We start from the raw sequence: 16,555 nt of genomic DNA on the forward strand, positions 1-16,555 counted from the left end.
AAAAGTTTGTATTAAAACACAAGGCACGTGCTGTATGCTCACATAAGAACACCCTTTGTAGAAGATCTTCCAACTCACATCTTCTGTAATGAAGATGGAAGTACTTGCAGAAGTGTGAGTGAACGCATCAGGAGAGGTTCTAGCTAAGTAGCATTGAGAACCAAGTCTGTGTTGTAGGAAGGCAACAACGATCTAACGTCGTTACCCATGAATACGCACGCATTTCCCAAAACGTGTGTTGAAACTTCAGGAAAATGCCATAGACGTAACCCTCAGTAAGGAGAGGGAATGCAAAGTGTCTTCTACCTCCCGTCTGTCACGATGATGGAAGCTTGTTTCAGAGTGTGAATTTAAGGGTAAGGAAAGGGCCGTTAACCGATCTTTGAGAAAGATCACTGTATCGAAGCCATCTTCCATCTCACATCTTCGGATGTGAAGATGAAAACTTTTGCACAGGGGTGTAAGGAAATATAAGGAAAGTGCCACAGACTGAAATCTATGAAAGAACGCCGTACAGAAAGCATCTTGCATCCCGCAATCTTCAGTCATGAGAACGGAAGCATGTGCAAAAGTGTACAAAAACATCAACATAAAGCACTTTGCTTAACGTGGTAGAAGAACACTGTGCAGCCACCATGTCTCAACTCATCACTCCTGTCGTGAAGATGGAGCTTTGTAAGGAAAGGGTAGTTAAGCAATCTTTGAGAAAGAATACTGTGTCGAAGCCATCTTCCCTCTCACGTCTTCAGACGTGAATACGTAACCGTTTGCACAGGGGTGTAAGGAAATATAAGGAAAGTGCCACAGACTGAAATCTATGAAAGAACGCCGTACACAAAGCATCTTGCATGCCACAATCTTCAGTCATGAGAACGGAAGCATGGGTAAAAGTGTGGAGGAAAACATCAACAGAAAGCAGTTTGCTTAACTCTGTAGAAGGGCACTCTGCAAGCCACCACGTCTCAACTCACCACTCCTGTGGTGAAGATGGAAGCCTTGGCAAGAGTGTGCACGAGCACGTAACGAAAGGGCCGTCCAGTTAATTCTGAGACCCAAATCTGTGTAGATAGACTACAACACCGAACCCACCTCCTGACGAATGAATCAACCAGGGATTTCTTCCCTGTGTGTGGAACCTTAAGGAAAGTGCCATAAACTTAACAGGAGATGAGAACACTGGATCGATTGCTTCTTACAACCCACGGCTTCTCTCTCGTAGACATAAACATTTGCCACGTTAGGTTGAAAGCAGAAGGAAAGTGGCTGAGACTTTGCTTCGAGAGAGGATCTTACCAAATCGATCCTTCGAGGCATGTCTTCTATCGTGTAGTGGGAAGCATTCAGATAAGTGCGTTTCTCAGCATAAAGAAATGATTGTACACTTAACATTTGGGAAGAATTCTGTGGAAACCATCTGAAACTCACATTTTCTCTCATGAACCTGGAAGCATTGGCTCAAGGGTGAGGGAACATGTGACTCAGTGCGGTTTCCTAAACCCTGAGCACCGAGCCTCTGGTTAGAGAATGCCACTTCAAGCATCCTGATGCATGGAGAGAGAAGTTTTGTCAACTATCTGTATTGAACGGTAAGAGAAGTGCCCTGCCGAGAACACTGAGAGAGCGCCATCTAGAGACAACCTTCCAACTTCCATCTACCTTCATGAAGATGGATGTATTTTCCAAAAGTTTGTATTAAAACACAAGGCACGTGCTGTATGCTCACATAAGAACACCCTTTGTAGAAGATCTTCCAACTCACATCTTCTGTAATGAAGATGGAAGTACTTGCAGAAGTGTGAGTGAACGCATCAGGAGAGGTTCTAGCTAAGTAGCATTGAGAACCAAGTCTGTGTTGTAGGAAGGCAACAACGATCTAACGTCGTTACCCATGAATACGCACGCATTTCCCAAAACGTGTGTTGAAACTTCAGGAAAATGCCATAGACGTAACCCTCAGTAAGGAGAGGGAATGCAAAGTGTCTTCTACCTCCCGTCTGTCACGATGATGGAAGCTTGTTTCAGAGTGTGAATTTAAGGGTAAGGAAAGGGCCGTTAACCGATCTTTGAGAAAGATCACTGTATCGAAGCCATCTTCCATCTCACATCTTCGGATGTGAAGATGAAAACTTTTGCACAGGGGTGTAAGGAAATATAAGGAAAGTGCCACAGACTGAAATCTATGAAAGAACGCCGTACAGAAAGCATCTTGCATCCCGCAATCTTCAGTCATGAGAACGGAAGCATGTGCAAAAGTGTACAAAAACATCAACATAAAGCACTTTGCTTAACGTGGTAGAAGAACACTGTGCAGCCACCATGTCTCAACTCATCACTCCTGTCGTGAAGATGGAGCTTTGTAAGGAAAGGGTAGTTAAGCAATCTTTGAGAAAGAATACTGTGTCGAAGCCATCTTCCCTCTCACGTCTTCAGACGTGAATACGTAACCGTTTGCACAGGGGTGTAAGGAAATATAAGGAAAGTGCCACAGACTGAAATCTATGAAAGAACGCCGTACACAAAGCATCTTGCATGCCACAATCTTCAGTCATGAGAACGGAAGCATGGGTAAAAGTGTGGAGGAAAACATCAACAGAAAGCAGTTTGCTTAACTCTGTAGAAGGGCACTCTGCAAGCCACCACGTCTCAACTCACCACTCCTGTGGTGAAGATGGAAGCCTTGGCAAGAGTGTGCACGAGCACGTAAAGAAAGGGCCGTCCAGTTAATTCTGAGACCCAAATCTGTGTAGATAGACTACAACACCGAACCCACCTCCTGACGAATGAATCAACCAGGGATTTCTTCCCTGTGTGTGAACCTTAAGGAAAGAGCCATAAACTTAACAGGAGATGAGAACACTGGATCGATTGCTTCTTACAACCCACGGCTTCTCTCTCGTAGACATAAACATTTGCCACGTTGGGTTGAAAGCAGAAGGAAAGTGGCTGAGACTTTGCTTCGAGAGAGGATCTTACCAAATCGATCCTTCGAGGCATGTCTTGTGTAGTGGGAAGCATTCAGATAAGTGCGTTTCTCAGCATAAAGAAATGATTGTACACTTAACATTTGGAAAGAATTCTGTGGAAACCATCTGAAACTCACATTTTCTCTCATGAACCTGGAAGCATTGGCTCAAGGGTGAGGGAACATGTGACTCAGTGCGGTTTCCTAAACCCTGAGCACCGAGCCTCTGGTTAGAGAATGCCACTTCAAGCATCCTGATGCATGGAGAGAGAAGTTTTGTCAACTATCTGTATTGAACGGTAAGAGAAGTGCCCTGCCGAGAACACTAAGAGAGAGCGCCATCTAGAGACAACCTTCCAACTTCCATCTACCTTCATGAAGATGGATGTATTTTCCAAAAGTTTGTATTAAAACACAAGGCACGTGCTGTATGCTCACATAAGAACACCCTTTGTAGAAGATCTTCCAACTCACATCTTCTGTAATGAAGATGGAAGTACTTGCAGAAGTGTGAGTGAACGCATCAGGAGAGGTTCTAGCTAAGTAGCATTGAGAACCAAGTCTGTGTTGTAGGAAGGCAACAACGATCTAACGTCGTTACCCATGAATACGCACGCATTTCCCAAAACGTGTGTTGAAACTTCAGGAAAATGCCATAGACGTAACCCTCAGTAAGGAGAGGGAATGCAAAGTGTCTTCTACCTCCCGTCTGTCACGATGATGGAAGCTTGTTTCAGAGTGTGAATTTAAGGGTAAGGAAAGGGCCGTTAACCGATCTTTGAGAAAGATCACTGTATCGAAGCCATCTTCCATCTCACATCTTCGGATGTGAAGATGAAAACTTTTGCACAGGGGTGTAAGGAAATATAAGGAAAGTGCCACAGACTGAAATCTATGAAAGAACGCCGTACAGAAAGCATCTTGCATCCCGCAATCTTCAGTCATGAGAACGGAAGCATGTGCAAAAGTGTACAAAAACATCAACATAAAGCACTTTGCTTAACGTGGTAGAAGAACACTGTGCAGCCACCATGTCTCAACTCATCACTCCTGTCGTGAAGATGGAGCTTTGTAAGGAAAGGGTAGTTAAGCAATCTTTGAGAAAGAATACTGTGTCGAAGCCATCTTCCCTCTCACGTCTTCAGACGTGAATACGTAACCGTTTGCACAGGGGTGTAAGGAAATATAAGGAAAGTGCCACAGACTGAAATCTATGAAAGAACGCCGTACACAAAGCATCTTGCATGCCACAATCTTCAGTCATGAGAACGGAAGCATGGGTAAAAGTGTGGAGGAAAACATCAACAGAAAGCAGTTTGCTTAACTCTGTAGAAGGGCACTCTGCAAGCCACCACGTCTCAACTCACCACTCCTGTGGTGAAGATGGAAGCCTTGGCAAGAGTGTGCACGAGCACGTAACGAAAGGGCCGTCCAGTTAATTCTGAGACCCAAATCTGTGTAGATAGACTACAACACCGAACCCACCTCCTGACGAATGAATCAACCAGGGATTTCTTCCCTGTGTGTGAACCTTAAGGAAAGAGCCATAAACTTAACAGGAGATGAGAATACTGGATCGATTGCTTCTTACAACCCACGGCTTCTCTCTCGTAGACATAAACATTTGCCACGTTGGGTTGAAAGCAGAAGGAAAGTGGCTGAGACTTTGCTTCGAGAGAGGATCTTACCAAATCGATCCTTCGAGGGATGTCTTCTAACGTGTAGTGGGAAGCATTCAGATAAGTGTATTTCTCAGCATAAAGAAATGATTGTACACTTAACCTTTGGAACGAATTCCGTGGAAACCATCGGAAAACCACATTTTCTCTCATGAACCTGGAAGCATTGGCTCAAGGGTGAGGGAACATGTGACTCAGTGCGGTTTCCTAAACCCTGAGCACCGAGCATCTGGATAGAGAATGCCACTTCAAGCAGCCTGATGCACGGAGAGAGAAGCTTTCTCAGTTATGTGTGATGAACAGTAAGAGAAGTGTCCTTCGCTGAACACTAAAAAAGAGCACATTAGAGAAAACCTTCCAAATCCCATCTACCTTCATGAGGATGGCGGTATTTTTCAAAAGTGTGCATGAAAACACAAGGAAGGTGCATAGGATCACTTAAGAACACCCTTTGGAAAAGATCATCCCAACTCACATCTTCTAAAATGAACACAGACGAACTTGCAGAAGTGTTAGGGAACGCATCAGGAGAGGTTCTAGCTTAGCAGCTGTGAGAACCAAGTCTGTGTTGTAGGAAGGCAACATCGATTTAATATCGTGAACCACGAATAAACACGCGTTTCCCTGTACGTGTCAACGATAAAAAGCGATAAAAAAGCGATAAAAAAGCGATAAAAAACTGCCATAGAAGAAACTCTCAGTAATAAGAGTGTAAGCAAATGGTATTCCAACTCAGATCGTCTGTCGTGATGATGGAAGCATGTTTCAGAGTGTGAATTAAAGTGCAAAGGAATGTGCTGTTAACCAATCCTTGATAAATAAAACAATATCGAAGCCATCTTCCCTCTCACGTCTTCAGACGTGAATACGTAACCGTTTGCACAGGGGTGTAAGGAAATATAAGGAAAGTGCCACAGACTGAAATCTATGAAAGAACGCCGTACACAAAGCATCTTGCATGCCACAATCTTCAGTCATGAGAACGGAAGCATGGGTAAAAGTGTGGAGGAAAACATCAACAGAAAGCAGTTTGCTTAACTCTGTAGAAGGGCACTCTGCAAGCCACCACGTCTCAACTCACCACTCCTGTGGTGAAGATGGAAGCCTTGGCAAGAGTGTGCACGAGCACGTAAAGAAAGGGCCGTCCAGTTAATTCTGAGACCCAAATCTGTGTAGATAGACTACAACACCGAACCCACCTCCTGACGAATGAATCAACCAGGGATTTCTTCCCTGTGTGTGAACCTTAAGGAAAGAGCCATAAACTTAACAGGAGATGAGAACACTGGATCGATTGCTTCTTACAACCCACGGCTTCTCTCTCGTAGACATAAACATTTGCCACGTTGGGTTGAAAGCAGAAGGAAAGTGGCTGAGACTTTGCTTCGAGAGAGGATCTTACCAAATCGATCCTTCGAGGCATGTCTTGTGTAGTGGGAAGCATTCAGATAAGTGCGTTTCTCAGCATAAAGAAATGATTGTACACTTAACATTTGGAAAGAATTCTGTGGAAACCATCTGAAACTCACATTTTCTCTCATGAACCTGGAAGCATTGGCTCAAGGGTGAGGGAACATGTGACTCAGTGCGGTTTCCTAAACCCTGAGCACCGAGCCTCTGGATAGAGAATGCCACTTCAAGCATCCTGATGCATGGAGAGAGAAGTTTTGTCAACTATCTGTATTGAACGGTAAGAGAAGTGCCCTGCCGAGAACACTAAGAGAGAGCGCCATCTAGAGACAACCTTCCAACTTCCATCTACCTTCATGAAGATGGATGTATTTTCCAAAAGTTTGTATTAAAACACAAGGCACGTGCTGTATGCTCACATAAGAACACCCTTTGTAGAAGATCTTCCAACTCACATCTTCTGTAATGAAGATGGAAGTACTTGCAGAAGTGTGAGTGAACGCATCAGGAGAGGTTCTAGCTAAGTAGCATTGAGAACCAAGTCTGTGTTGTAGGAAGGCAACAACGATCTAACGTCGTTACCCATGAATACGCACGCATTTCCCAAAACGTGTGTTGAAACTTCAGGAAAATGCCATAGACGTAACCCTCAGTAAGGAGAGGGAATGCAAAGTGTCTTCTACCTCCCGTCTGTCACGATGATGGAAGCTTGTTTCAGAGTGTGAATTTAAGGGTAAGGAAAGGGCCGTTAACCGATCTTTGAGAAAGATCACTGTATCGAAGCCATCTTCCATCTCACATCTTCGGATGTGAAGATGAAAACTTTTGCACAGGGGTGTAAGGAAATATAAGGAAAGTGCCACAGACTGAAATCTATGAAAGAACGCCGTACAGAAAGCATCTTGCATCCCGCAATCTTCAGTCATGAGAACGGAAGCATGTGCAAAAGTGTACAAAAACATCAACATAAAGCACTTTGCTTAACGTGGTAGAAGAACACTGTGCAGCCACCATGTCTCAACTCATCACTCCTGTCGTGAAGATGGAGCTTTGTAAGGAAAGGGTAGTTAAGCAATCTTTGAGAAAGAATACTGTGTCGAAGCCATCTTCCCTCTCACGTCTTCAGACGTGAATACGTAACCGTTTGCACAGGGGTGTAAGGAAATATAAGGAAAGTGCCACAGACTGAAATCTATGAAAGAACGCCGTACACAAAGCATCTTGCATGCCACAATCTTCAGTCATGAGAACGGAAGCATGGGTAAAAGTGTGGAGGAAAACATCAACAGAAAGCAGTTTGCTTAACTCTGTAGAAGGGCACTCTGCAAGCCACCACGTCTCAACTCACCACTCCTGTGGTGAAGATGGAAGCCTTGGCAAGAGTGTGCACGAGCACGTAACGAAAGGGCCGTCCAGTTAATTCTGAGACCCAAATCTGTGTAGATAGACTACAACACCGAACCCACCTCCTGACGAATGAATCAACCAGGGATTTCTTCCCTGTGTGTGGAACCTTAAGGAAAGTGCCATAAACTTAACAGGAGATGAGAACACTGGATCGATTGCTTCTTACAACCCACGGCTTCTCTCTCGTAGACATAAACATTTGCCACGTTGGGTTGAAAGCAGAAGGAAAGTGGCTGAGACTTTGCTTCGAGAGAGGATCTTACCAAATCGATCCTTCGAGGCATGTCTTCTATCGTGTAGTGGGAAGCATTCAGATAAGTGCGTTTCTCAGCATAAAGAAATGATTGTACACTTAACATTTGGGAAGAATTCTGTGGAAACCATCTGAAACTCACATTTTCTCTCATGAACCTGGAAGCATTGGCTCAAGGGTGAGGGAACATGTGACTCAGTGCGGTTTCCTAAACCCTGAGCACCGAGCCTCTGGTTAGAGAATGCCACTTCAAGCATCCTGATGCATGGAGAGAGAAGTTTTGTCAACTATCTGTATTGAACGGTAAGAGAAGTGCCCTGCCGAGAACACTAAGAGAGAGCGCCATCTAGAGACAACCTTCCAACTTCCATCTACCTTCATGAAGATGGATGTATTTTCCAAAAGTTTGTATTAAAACACAAGGCACGTGCTGTATGCTCACATAAGAACACCCTTTGTAGAAGATCTTCCAACTCACATCTTCTGTAATGAAGATGGAAGTACTTGCAGAAGTGTGAGTGAACGCATCAGGAGAGGTTCTAGCTAAGTAGCATTGAGAACCAAGTCTGTGTTGTAGGAAGGCAACAACGATCTAACGTCGTTACCCATGAATACGCACGCATTTCCCAAAACGTGTGTTGAAACTTCAGGAAAATGCCATAGACGTAACCCTCAGTAAGGAGAGGGAATGCAAAGTGTCTTCTACCTCCCGTCTGTCACGATGATGGAAGCTTGTTTCAGAGTGTGAATTTAAGGGTAAGGAAAGGGCCGTTAACCGATCTTTGAGAAAGATCACTGTATCGAAGCCATCTTCCATCTCACATCTTCGGATGTGAAGATGAAAACTTTTGCACAGGGGTGTAAGGAAATATAAGGAAAGTGCCACAGACTGAAATCTATGAAAGAACGCCGTACAGAAAGCATCTTGCATCCCGCAATCTTCAGTCATGAGAACGGAAGCATGTGCAAAAGTGTACAAAAACATCAACATAAAGCACTTTGCTTAACGTGGTAGAAGAACACTGTGCAGCCACCATGTCTCAACTCATCACTCCTGTCGTGAAGATGGAGCTTTGTAAGGAAAGGGTAGTTAAGCAATCTTTGAGAAAGAATACTGTGTCGAAGCCATCTTCCCTCTCACGTCTTCAGACGTGAATACGTAACCGTTTGCACAGGGGTGTAAGGAAATATAAGGAAAGTGCCACAGACTGAAATCTATGAAAGAACGCCGTACACAAAGCATCTTGCATGCCACAATCTTCAGTCATGAGAACGGAAGCATGGGTAAAAGTGTGGAGGAAAACATCAACAGAAAGCAGTTTGCTTAACTCTGTAGAAGGGCACTCTGCAAGCCACCACGTCTCAACTCACCACTCCTGTGGTGAAGATGGAAGCCTTGGCAAGAGTGTGCACGAGCACGTAACGAAAGGGCCGTCCAGTTAATTCTGAGACCCAAATCTGTGTAGATAGACTACAACACCGAACCCACCTCCTGACGAATGAATCAACCAGGGATTTCTTCCCTGTGTGTGAACCTTAAGGAAAGAGCCATAAACTTAACAGGAGATGAGAATACTGGATCGATTGCTTCTTACAACCCACGGCTTCTCTCTCGTAGACATAAACATTTGCCACGTTGGGTTGAAAGCAGAAGGAAAGTGGCTGAGACTTTGCTTCGAGAGAGGATCTTACCAAATCGATCCTTCGAGGGATGTCTTCTAACGTGTAGTGGGAAGCATTCAGATAAGTGTATTTCTCAGCATAAAGAAATGATTGTACACTTAACCTTTGGAACGAATTCCGTGGAAACCATCGGAAAACCACATTTTCTCTCATGAACCTGGAAGCATTGGCTCAAGGGTGAGGGAACATGTGACTCAGTGCGGTTTCCTAAACCCTGAGCACCGAGCATCTGGATAGAGAATGCCACTTCAAGCAGCCTGATGCACGGAGAGAGAAGCTTTCTCAGTTATGTGTGATGAACAGTAAGAGAAGTGTCCTTCGCTGAACACTAAAAAAGAGCACATTAGAGAAAACCTTCCAAATCCCATCTACCTTCATGAGGATGGCGGTATTTTTCAAAAGTGTGCATGAAAACACAAGGAAGGTGCATAGGATCACTTAAGAACACCCTTTGGAAAAGATCATCCCAACTCACATCTTCTAAAATGAACACAGACGAACTTGCAGAAGTGTTAGGGAACGCATCAGGAGAGGTTCTAGCTTAGCAGCTGTGAGAACCAAGTCTGTGTTGTAGGAAGGCAACATCGATTTAATATCGTGAACCATGAATAAACACGCGTTTCCCTGTACGTGTCAACGATAAAAAGCGATAAAAAAGCGATAAAAAAGCGATAAAAAACTGCCATAGAAGAAACTCTCAGTAATAAGAGTGTAAGCAAATGGTATTCCAACTCAGATCGTCTGTCGTGATGATGGAAGCATGTTTCAGAGTGTGAATTAAAGTGCAAAGGAATGTGCTGTTAACCAATCCTTGATAAATAAAACAATATCGAAGCCATCTTCCCTCTCACGTCTTCAGACGTGAATACGTAACCGTTTGCACAGGGGTGTAAGGAAATATAAGGAAAGTGCCACAGACTGAAATCTATGAAAGAACGCCGTACACAAAGCATCTTGCATGCCACAATCTTCAGTCATGAGAACGGAAGCATGGGTAAAAGTGTGGAGGAAAACATCAACAGAAAGCAGTTTGCTTAACTCTGTAGAAGGGCACTCTGCAAGCCACCACGTCTCAACTCACCACTCCTGTGGTGAAGATGGAAGCCTTGGCAAGAGTGTGCACGAGCACGTAAAGAAAGGGCCGTCCAGTTAATTCTGAGACCCAAATCTGTGTAGATAGACTACAACACCGAACCCACCTCCTGACGAATGAATCAACCAGGGATTTCTTCCCTGTGTGTGAACCTTAAGGAAAGAGCCATAAACTTAACAGGAGATGAGAACACTGGATCGATTGCTTCTTACAACCCACGGCTTCTCTCTCGTAGACATAAACATTTGCCACGTTGGGTTGAAAGCAGAAGGAAAGTGGCTGAGACTTTGCTTCGAGAGAGGATCTTACCAAATCGATCCTTCGAGGCATGTCTTGTGTAGTGGGAAGCATTCAGATAAGTGCGTTTCTCAGCATAAAGAAATGATTGTACACTTAACATTTGGAAAGAATTCTGTGGAAACCATCTGAAACTCACATTTTCTCTCATGAACCTGGAAGCATTGGCTCAAGGGTGAGGGAACATGTGACTCAGTGCGGTTTCCTAAACCCTGAGCACCGAGCCTCTGGATAGAGAATGCCACTTCAAGCATCCTGATGCATGGAGAGAGAAGTTTTGTCAACTATCTGTATTGAACGGTAAGAGAAGTGCCCTGCCGAGAACACTAAGAGAGAGCGCCATCTAGAGACAACCTTCCAACTTCCATCTACCTTCATGAAGATGGATGTATTTTCCAAAAGTTTGTATTAAAACACAAGGCACGTGCTGTATGCTCACATAAGAACACCCTTTGTAGAAGATCTTCCAACTCACATCTTCTGTAATGAAGATGGAAGTACTTGCAGAAGTGTGAGTGAACGCATCAGGAGAGGTTCTAGCTAAGTAGCATTGAGAACCAAGTCTGTGTTGTAGGAAGGCAACAACGATCTAACGTCGTTACCCATGAATACGCACGCATTTCCCAAAACGTGTGTTGAAACTTCAGGAAAATGCCATAGACGTAACCCTCAGTAAGGAGAGGGAATGCAAAGTGTCTTCTACCTCCCGTCTGTCACGATGATGGAAGCTTGTTTCAGAGTGTGAATTTAAGGGTAAGGAAAGGGCCGTTAACCGATCTTTGAGAAAGATCACTGTATCGAAGCCATCTTCCATCTCACATCTTCGGATGTGAAGATGAAAACTTTTGCACAGGGGTGTAAGGAAATATAAGGAAAGTGCCACAGACTGAAATCTATGAAAGAACGCCGTACAGAAAGCATCTTGCATCCCGCAATCTTCAGTCATGAGAACGGAAGCATGTGCAAAAGTGTACAAAAACATCAACATAAAGCACTTTGCTTAACGTGGTAGAAGAACACTGTGCAGCCACCATGTCTCAACTCATCACTCCTGTCGTGAAGATGGAGCTTTGTAAGGAAAGGGTAGTTAAGCAATCTTTGAGAAAGAATACTGTGTCGAAGCCATCTTCCCTCTCACGTCTTCAGACGTGAATACGTAACCGTTTGCACAGGGGTGTAAGGAAATATAAGGAAAGTGCCACAGACTGAAATCTATGAAAGAACGCCGTACACAAAGCATCTTGCATGCCACAATCTTCAGTCATGAGAACGGAAGCATGGGTAAAAGTGTGGAGGAAAACATCAACAGAAAGCAGTTTGCTTAACTCTGTAGAAGGGCACTCTGCAAGCCACCACGTCTCAACTCACCACTCCTGTGGTGAAGATGGAAGCCTTGGCAAGAGTGTGCACGAGCACGTAACGAAAGGGCCGTCCAGTTAATTCTGAGACCCAAATCTGTGTAGATAGACTACAACACCGAACCCACCTCCTGACGAATGAATCAACCAGGGATTTCTTCCCTGTGTGTGGAACCTTAAGGAAAGTGCCATAAACTTAACAGGAGATGAGAACACTGGATCGATTGCTTCTTACAACCCACGGCTTCTCTCTCGTAGACATAAACATTTGCCACGTTGGGTTGAAAGCAGAAGGAAAGTGGCTGAGACTTTGCTTCGAGAGAGGATCTTACCAAATCGATCCTTCGAGGCATGTCTTCTATCGTGTAGTGGGAAGCATTCAGATAAGTGCGTTTCTCAGCATAAAGAAATGATTGTACACTTAACATTTGGGAAGAATTCTGTGGAAACCATCTGAAACTCACATTTTCTCTCATGAACCTGGAAGCATTGGCTCAAGGGTGAGGGAACATGTGACTCAGTGCGGTTTCCTAAACCCTGAGCACCGAGCCTCTGGTTAGAGAATGCCACTTCAAGCATCCTGATGCATGGAGAGAGAAGTTTTGTCAACTATCTGTATTGAACGGTAAGAGAAGTGCCCTGCCGAGAACACTAAGAGAGAGCGCCATCTAGAGACAACCTTCCAACTTCCATCTACCTTCATGAAGATGGATGTATTTTCCAAAAGTTTGTATTAAAACACAAGGCACGTGCTGTATGCTCACATAAGAACACCCTTTGTAGAAGATCTTCCAACTCACATCTTCTGTAATGAAGATGGAAGTACTTGCAGAAGTGTGAGTGAACGCATCAGGAGAGGTTCTAGCTAAGTAGCATTGAGAACCAAGTCTGTGTTGTAGGAAGGCAACAACGATCTAACGTCGTTACCCATGAATACGCACGCATTTCCCAAAACGTGTGTTGAAACTTCAGGAAAATGCCATAGACGTAACCCTCAGTAAGGAGAGGGAATGCAAAGTGTCTTCTACCTCCCGTCTGTCACGATGATGGAAGCTTGTTTCAGAGTGTGAATTTAAGGGTAAGGAAAGGGCCGTTAACCGATCTTTGAGAAAGATCACTGTATCGAAGCCATCTTCCATCTCACATCTTCGGATGTGAAGATGAAAACTTTTGCACAGGGGTGTAAGGAAATATAAGGAAAGTGCCACAGACTGAAATCTATGAAAGAACGCCGTACAGAAAGCATCTTGCATCCCGCAATCTTCAGTCATGAGAACGGAAGCATGTGCAAAAGTGTACAAAAACATCAACATAAAGCACTTTGCTTAACGTGGTAGAAGAACACTGTGCAGCCACCATGTCTCAACTCATCACTCCTGTCGTGAAGATGGAGCTTTGTAAGGAAAGGGTAGTTAAGCAATCTTTGAGAAAGAATACTGTGTCGAAGCCATCTTCCCTCTCACGTCTTCAGACGTGAATACGTAACCGTTTGCACAGGGGTGTAAGGAAATATAAGGAAAGTGCCACAGACTGAAATCTATGAAAGAACGCCGTACACAAAGCATCTTGCATGCCACAATCTTCAGTCATGAGAACGGAAGCATGGGTAAAAGTGTGGAGGAAAACATCAACAGAAAGCAGTTTGCTTAACTCTGTAGAAGGGCACTCTGCAAGCCACCACGTCTCAACTCACCACTCCTGTGGTGAAGATGGAAGCCTTGGCAAGAGTGTGCACGAGCACGTAACGAAAGGGCCGTCCAGTTAATTCTGAGACCCAAATCTGTGTAGATAGACTACAACACCGAACCCACCTCCTGACGAATGAATCAACCAGGGATTTCTTCCCTGTGTGTGAACCTTAAGGAAAGAGCCATAAACTTAACAGGAGATGAGAATACTGGATCGATTGCTTCTTACAACCCACGGCTTCTCTCTCGTAGACATAAACATTTGCCACGTTGGGTTGAAAGCAGAAGGAAAGTGGCTGAGACTTTGCTTCGAGAGAGGATCTTACCAAATCGATCCTTCGAGGGATGTCTTCTAACGTGTAGTGGGAAGCATTCAGATAAGTGTATTTCTCAGCATAAAGAAATGATTGTACACTTAACCTTTGGAACGAATTCCGTGGAAACCATCGGAAAACCACATTTTCTCTCATGAACCTGGAAGCATTGGCTCAAGGGTGAGGGAACATGTGACTCAGTGCGGTTTCCTAAACCCTGAGCACCGAGCATCTGGATAGAGAATGCCACTTCAAGCAGCCTGATGCACGGAGAGAGAAGCTTTCTCAGTTATGTGTGATGAACAGTAAGAGAAGTGTCCTTCGCTGAACACTAAAAAAGAGCACATTAGAGAAAACCTTCCAAATCCCATCTACCTTCATGAGGATGGCGGTATTTTTCAAAAGTGTGCATGAAAACACAAGGAAGGTGCATAGGATCACTTAAGAACACCCTTTGGAAAAGATCATCCCAACTCACATCTTCTAAAATGAACACAGACGAACTTGCAGAAGTGTTAGGGAACGCATCAGGAGAGGTTCTAGCTTAGCAGCTGTGAGAACCAAGTCTGTGTTGTAGGAAGGCAACATCGATTTAATATCGTGAACCATGAATAAACACGCGTTTCCCTGTACGTGTCAACGATAAAAAGCGATAAAAAAGCGATAAAAAACTGCCATAGAAGAAACTCTCAGTAATAAGAGTGTAAGCAAATGGTATTCCAACTCAGATCGTCTGTCGTGATGATGGAAGCATGTTTCAGAGTGTGAATTAAAGTGCAAAGGAATGTGCTGTTAACCAATCCTTGATAAATAAAACAATATCGAAGCCATCTTCCCTCTCACGTCTTCAGACGTGAATACGTAACCGTTTGCACAGGGGTGTAAGGAAATATAAGGAAAGTGCCACAGACTGAAATCTATGAAAGAACGCCGTACACAAAGCATCTTGCATGCCACAATCTTCAGTCATGAGAACGGAAGCATGGGTAAAAGTGTGGAGGAAAACATCAACAGAAAGCAGTTTGCTTAACTCTGTAGAAGGGCACTCTGCAAGCCACCACGTCTCAACTCACCACTCCTGTGGTGAAGATGGAAGCCTTGGCAAGAGTGTGCACGAGCACGTAAAGAAAGGGCCGTCCAGTTAATTCTGAGACCCAAATCTGTGTAGATAGACTACAACACCGAACCCACCTCCTGACGAATGAATCAACCAGGGATTTCTTCCCTGTGTGTGAACCTTAAGGAAAGAGCCATAAACTTAACAGGAGATGAGAACACTGGATCGATTGCTTCTTACAACCCACGGCTTCTCTCTCGTAGACATAAACATTTGCCACGTTGGGTTGAAAGCAGAAGGAAAGTGGCTGAGACTTTGCTTCGAGAGAGGATCTTACCAAATCGATCCTTCGAGGCATGTCTTCTATCGTGTAGTGGGAAGCATTCAGATAAGTGCGTTTCTCAGCATAAAGAAATGATTGTACACTTAACATTTGGGAAGAATTCTGTGGAAACCATCTGAAACTCACATTTTCTCTCATGAACCTGGAAGCATTGGCTCAAGGGTGAGGGAACATGTGACTCAGTGCGGTTTCCTAAACCCTGAGCACCGAGCCTCTGGTTAGAGAATGCCACTTCAAGCATCCTGATGCATGGAGAGAGAAGTTTTGTCAACTATCTGTATTGAACGGTAAGAGAAGTGCCCTGCCGAGAACACTAAGAGAGAGCGCCATCTAGAGACAACCTTCCAACTTCCATCTACCTTCATGAAGATGGATGTATTTTCCAAAAGTTTGTATTAAAACACAAGGCACGTGCTGTATGCTCACATAAGAACACCCTTTGTAGAAGATCTTCCAACTCACATCTTCTGTAATGAAGATGGAAGTACTTGCAGAAGTGTGAGTGAACGCATCAGGAGAGGTTCTAGCTAAGTAGCATTGAGAACCAAGTCTGTGTTGTAGGAAGGCAACAACGATCTAACGTCGTTACCCATGAATACGCACGCATTTCCCAAAACGTGTGTTGAAACTTCAGGAAAATGCCATAGACGTAACCCTCAGTAAGGAGAGGGAATGCAAAGTGTCTTCTACCTCCCGTCTGTCACGATGATGGAAGCTTGTTTCAGAGTGTGAATTTAAGGGTAAGGAAAGGGCCGTTAACCGATCTTTGAGAAAGATCACTGTATCGAAGCCATCTTCCATCTCACATCTTCGGATGTGAAGATGAAAACTTTTGCACAGGGGTGTAAGGAAATATAAGGAAAGTGCCACAGACTGAAATCTATGAAAGAACGCCGTACAGAAAGCATCTTGCATCCCGCAATCTTCAGTCATGAGAACGGAAGCATGTGCAAAAGTGTACAAAAACATCAACATAAAGCACTTTGCTTAACGTGGTAGAAGAACACTGTG

The sequence above is a fragment of the Ursus arctos genome, unplaced genomic scaffold, assembly GCF_023065955.2.
Source record: "Ursus arctos isolate Adak ecotype North America unplaced genomic scaffold, UrsArc2.0 scaffold_47, whole genome shotgun sequence".
In the NCBI taxonomy this organism is placed as follows: Eukaryota; Metazoa; Chordata; class Mammalia; order Carnivora; family Ursidae; genus Ursus; species Ursus arctos.